This window comes from Hyaena hyaena, unplaced genomic scaffold, assembly GCF_003009895.1.
Source record: "Hyaena hyaena isolate Hyena2069 unplaced genomic scaffold, ASM300989v1 scaffold_1322, whole genome shotgun sequence".
Classification (NCBI taxonomy): domain Eukaryota; kingdom Metazoa; phylum Chordata; class Mammalia; order Carnivora; family Hyaenidae; genus Hyaena; species Hyaena hyaena.
In genome coordinates this window covers 327,644-332,613 of record NW_024081955.1, presented here as the reverse complement: position 1 = coordinate 332,613, position 4,970 = coordinate 327,644, and the positions used below count along the sequence as shown (strand labels likewise).

Sequence of the window (4,970 nt, the reverse complement as noted above, 5' to 3'; positions counted from 1 at the left end):
AGGTAATGGATAAAGAGCTGCAAGACAACAAATATGTCAAGTTAATCTCAGGTAATTTTCCAGTGGACAGCAATTGTGTTTTGACCAAAACAGATGGGCATCCTGTTACATTCTAGCAAATGTCAGGGTTACTTGACAAGGGTGACATCCCACTTGATAAGAAGCCCACATTTCTTCTTGTTCCTAGTCTTCACTGTCTTTCACTTTCGCGCCTTGGGCCTCACAGAAGGTGTAGAATTTAAGCCCGTGTGCCTCTGCTCTCTGCTCCACAACTCATGATTGCTGACAGTTGTGTGAACACCTGACTTAAAATAGCATCTTCTTAATCACTTGCAGATAGATAAATAGCAGAGGTACAGACACGAATCTTCCAATACAATGTCATGCTTGAAGAAGTAGCATTTAGAGTTGCCCTTAGCAACCAAGCTACTTTATTTTCCTCCTTTCAGGTACAAGCTATTTATCTGGTAAAGGAGAAGTTTCCTATTTTTCAGGCAGCTTTCCCCTTTGAGTTCACATACTTTTTCTTACAGTCCCTGTGATCACTCACTATTCCCCTAAGGTTCACCTAGCATCAGGCTCTGTCGAAAAAAGTCAATAATACATCATTATAAGTTAAATAATATTTCTCACTTTTATTATTTTTGCCACTGTTATATATTTATAACAAGGGTTTATATAAGGGAGGATGGCTACCTAACAAATCTAATAATTAACAAAGAAAAACAAAACCTGAGGTTTGCAAGTAAACATGAAAATGAAGTTTTGTTTGTTTCAAGAGTAAATGAACCCTGTTGATTCCAGGTTAAATATTTATCTGTCTTATTATACCAATCACTACAATAGTTTATGCCTAGTTAACTGTCTTCTAAAATATTTGTAATAATAATAGTACATTATACAAGTAGACATGCACAAAGTAGCTTTAGTATTATACTTATGATAACCTATTACCAAACTGCATTTCATTAGGCACAAGGCTTCTAAGAAGTGTTATTAGAGATAAATAATACCTGACATCTAATGTCAGGACAGACTTCTCATGTCATCTTCCTTGTATTTATATTTACAATGTCTTAATTTCATTACTGAAAGATCCTACACCCTTTTCCTCTTGGGGAATAGATAATTATACAATAATAGGTTGTTTAAGTGTTAAAAGTGTCATTTATAAGGGGTGCCTGGGTGGCTTAGTCAGTTAAACCTTGGACTTAGGCTCAGATCATGATTTCATAGTTCACGAGTTCAAGCCCCACATCACACCATCAAGCTCTGTGCTGACAGCTTGGATGGAGCCTGGAGACTGACTGCTTCAGATTCTGTATTTCCCTCTCTCTCTGCCCCTCCTCCATTCACACTTTCTCTCTCCCTCTTTCCCTCTATCTCTCAAAAATAAATACACATAAAAAATAAAAATAGTGTTATTAATACAATTTTAAATTATCTATACTTTAATATAGTCATGCTAAACATTCTCTTAAGTTGGAGTCTTTCATGTTTATTGAGTTTTCGGTGTGCAATCCTTCATTCTTCTCACCTTTCCAAAATGTAACGTCCAAAATAATCTCCCTAAATTTATATCAGGATAATTTTACTTCCACTTCTTTAAATTCAGCAATGTGTGCTAGCAGCAAGGATGACAGTGGACATAGTAACCAGTATGTACTTTGTCTCAGAATGTGTTATTCATTACCCAAACAGTTAAACATCTAATCCGTATCACTGACATACTTGAAAACATTGCTAACAAGGGCACTTCTCTAAAATGCCTTTTTCAAGGTCTATAATGTGATTTTGCCATGTAAGTGAAGTTATCCTAAAGGAGGTTTCATTGCTTCTATTATCTCATGTAAAAATATCCACTATCAAATATTTAAATCATGTTGGAGGATAAAATTACCTCCTGGGTCAAATTTTTCTTAATAGCTTATGCATATGCTGCTTGCTGCAAAGATTTTAGAGATGTTATGAGATTATAGGAATGTGTGAAATATCCTAGGTCTTAAATTATCAATAGGGGCCATACTGCATCTGAGTACATAATAATTCACATAAAATGATTTAGTCAGTGGCAAGAGTGAACACTCTTTACCAAAAAAGCTTCACATTTTCACCTAAAATACAGAAGCCTTATGTATTCACAATAGTTTTAGATTCACTTGAGAACTGAGTGTATATGACAATCCTGTAAGGTTTCCTTTGAGGAGAAGGAAGGGAGGGTTAGTAATCTTGTAGGATCAGGATTAAAAATAAGATATATAGTCAATGAAAATGAAAATTCAGTATACAGTTTCAATATTTATTTGTATGTAATGTAAAAGATATAAAATACTCTCAAAACTATGATTTTATTATGAAAACATAATAACCTTTTTTTCTGAGATTCTAAATTTACACATAAGGATACCATGTCCTTGATAGATTAAATGATTTTTTCCTGATTTACAGAACTAGAAAGAGGAATACCCATGTGAGACCCCAGTTATTCTAATTTCAAAAACAAGGGATTAATTTTTGTTTTATTTTTCTATTTAAAATGATTTTGTTAATATGATTCTCTGACTGGAAGAACTCTAGGCCACTTTATTGGAGCAAACTTTATATTACTCCCTCCCCAACCAGAGTTATTCTGCATTCATTCATTTGCACATTGAGATTTTATGTACAATTTTATCTCAACAGAGGATTCAGTAGCTTAAAAAATTTGATTAAAAAATTTTTCACATTATATATATATACACATTTTTATGTATATATAACATGTAAAAATCTTTACATATATTACTGAAATATTTATTTACATGTTTATCTTCTGATGTTGTCAACAAATACTGGCTAAAGTTATCCTAAAACAATTTGTTCTCTAATATTCTTTTAATAATATGAGCACAGTTGGGCTTGACCTAACGAATACCTAGACTTATCACAGTAACATAGTACCGTTGACTGGTTTCATCATTCAGAGTAAAAACAATTCAAATCTGTAGGCTTAGTTGTTCAGTAGTCATCAGACAATACTTGGTTGTCATTGCTGCCTTTCATTATTGTCTTTCTTATTACTTTCTCAAGAATGATAACACGATGTCAACTAAAATAACTTAGCTTGTAGTTGGTCCTAAAAACATGAAGAAATATTTTTGCCACTTCCTATTAGAAATAGAAATCCCAGTATACATTTGTGATTAGTTTTCCTTTTAAAACATTTTTTCCGGGGGGGTGCCTGAGTGGCTCAGTTGGTTAAGTATCCGACTTCAACAGAGATCATGATTTCACAGTTCGTGAGTACGAATGAGCCCCACATCGGGCTTTGTGCTGACAGGTTAGAGCCTGGAGCCTGCTTCGGTTTCTGTGTGTGTGTGTCTCTCTCTGTCCCTCCCTGCTCACACTCTGTCTTCCTCAAAAATAAATAATCATTAAAAATTTCTTAAAAATCTTTTCTGTGTCTGTCTAGGAAAAAAAAAACAGTAAATGAACACTCCTTATCCCTCATTACCCAAATTATGGCTTCAAAATCTCATTTAAAAAAAAAACAAAAAATAACAAAAATCGAAAATACAATACTAGTGCTCTTTGTATAAGTGGTTAAATGTGAGGCAGGGAATATCTAAGATGATGCTGTGACACCTTTCTGTACCACCAGGACAAGAAAGTTATATAAGCTCAAGGTGAAAGTCAATTGAAAGAAGCTCTTACTTTTCTAAGATGGTAGAATTTAACCAAAAAGAACAATTATTAACTATAACACTTCACATGTGCATAAATGCAAGAGTACATAAAAATGGTTTGAAAAACAACTATCCCATCCATCAATATTCGAGATTACTTGCAGCACAAATTTTAGTATAAAATTTTTTTACATTTTTTTTTGTTTTATTTAATTTTGAGACAGAGAGAGACAGAGCATGAGGCAGAGAGAAAGAGGGAGACACAGAATCTGAAACAGGCTCCAGGCTCTGAGCTGTCAGCCCAGAACCTGATGTGGGGCTTGAACCCATGAACTGTGAGATCATGACCTGAGCTGACCTGCTTAACCAACTGAGCCACCCAGGTGCCCCTCATCTAAAAATTTTTAATACCCAAAAGAGGGCTTTCTGCCCAGAGGAGGCAAAGGTACAACTGTTTCCAGGTGTCCTGAATCCAGGTTCATCAGGACACAAGCCACCTCCACCATGCAGCCCAAGTTTGACCCCAATGAAATCAAAGCCACACATCTGAGGCACACCAATGTGGAGGTTGGTGCAATGGCTGCCTTAGTCCTGAAGATAGGCCCCCCTGGGTCTGTCTCCAAAAAAAGTTGGTGATGACATTGCCAAGGCAATCAGTGATTGGAAAGGTCTGAGGATTACAGTGAAACTGACCATTTATAACAGACAGGCCCAGATTGAAGTGGTACCTTCTGCTTCAATCTTGGTTATTAAAGCCCTCAAGGAACTGCCAAGAGACAGAAAGAAGCAGAAAAACATTAAGCACATTGGATGAGATTGTCAACATTGTCTGACAGATGTAGTACCCATCTTTAGCTAGAGAATTCTCTGGAACCATTAAAGAGATCCTGGGGACTGCCCTATCTTTGGGCTGCAATGTTGATGGCCACCACCCTCATGATATCATAGATGACATTAAAAGTAGTCACTGTTGCCTTTAATTATTATCTCTCTTATTACTTTCTCAACAATGACAACAATGTGATGCCAACAAAAATAACTTGTAGTTTGTCAGTCGAATGCTCAGCTAGTTAAGAACTACAAAGGGAAATATTTCAATAGGATAATTTGACAACCTAAATAAATAAATAAATACAGCCCCCAAATAAATACAATTTCTAAATTAAACTCTTAGGTATTTATACTGAAATTCTTAAATTAATAATATTTGAAATAACCACATAGGTGATGATCATTCATGTAGAAATTTGGGATTAGAAAGGCACTATATTGGAGCACCTGGGTGACTTAGTTGGCTGAGCATCT

The 4,970-nt window shown here is 35.2% G+C and overlaps 1 pseudogene; it reads left to right on the top strand.

Annotated features, from left to right (window-relative positions):
* Window positions 1-4,093: 4,093 nt before the first annotated feature.
* On the top strand, window positions 4,094-4,645 carry LOC120225098 (annotated as a pseudogene).
* The last annotated feature ends 325 nt before the right edge of the window (window positions 4,646-4,970 follow it).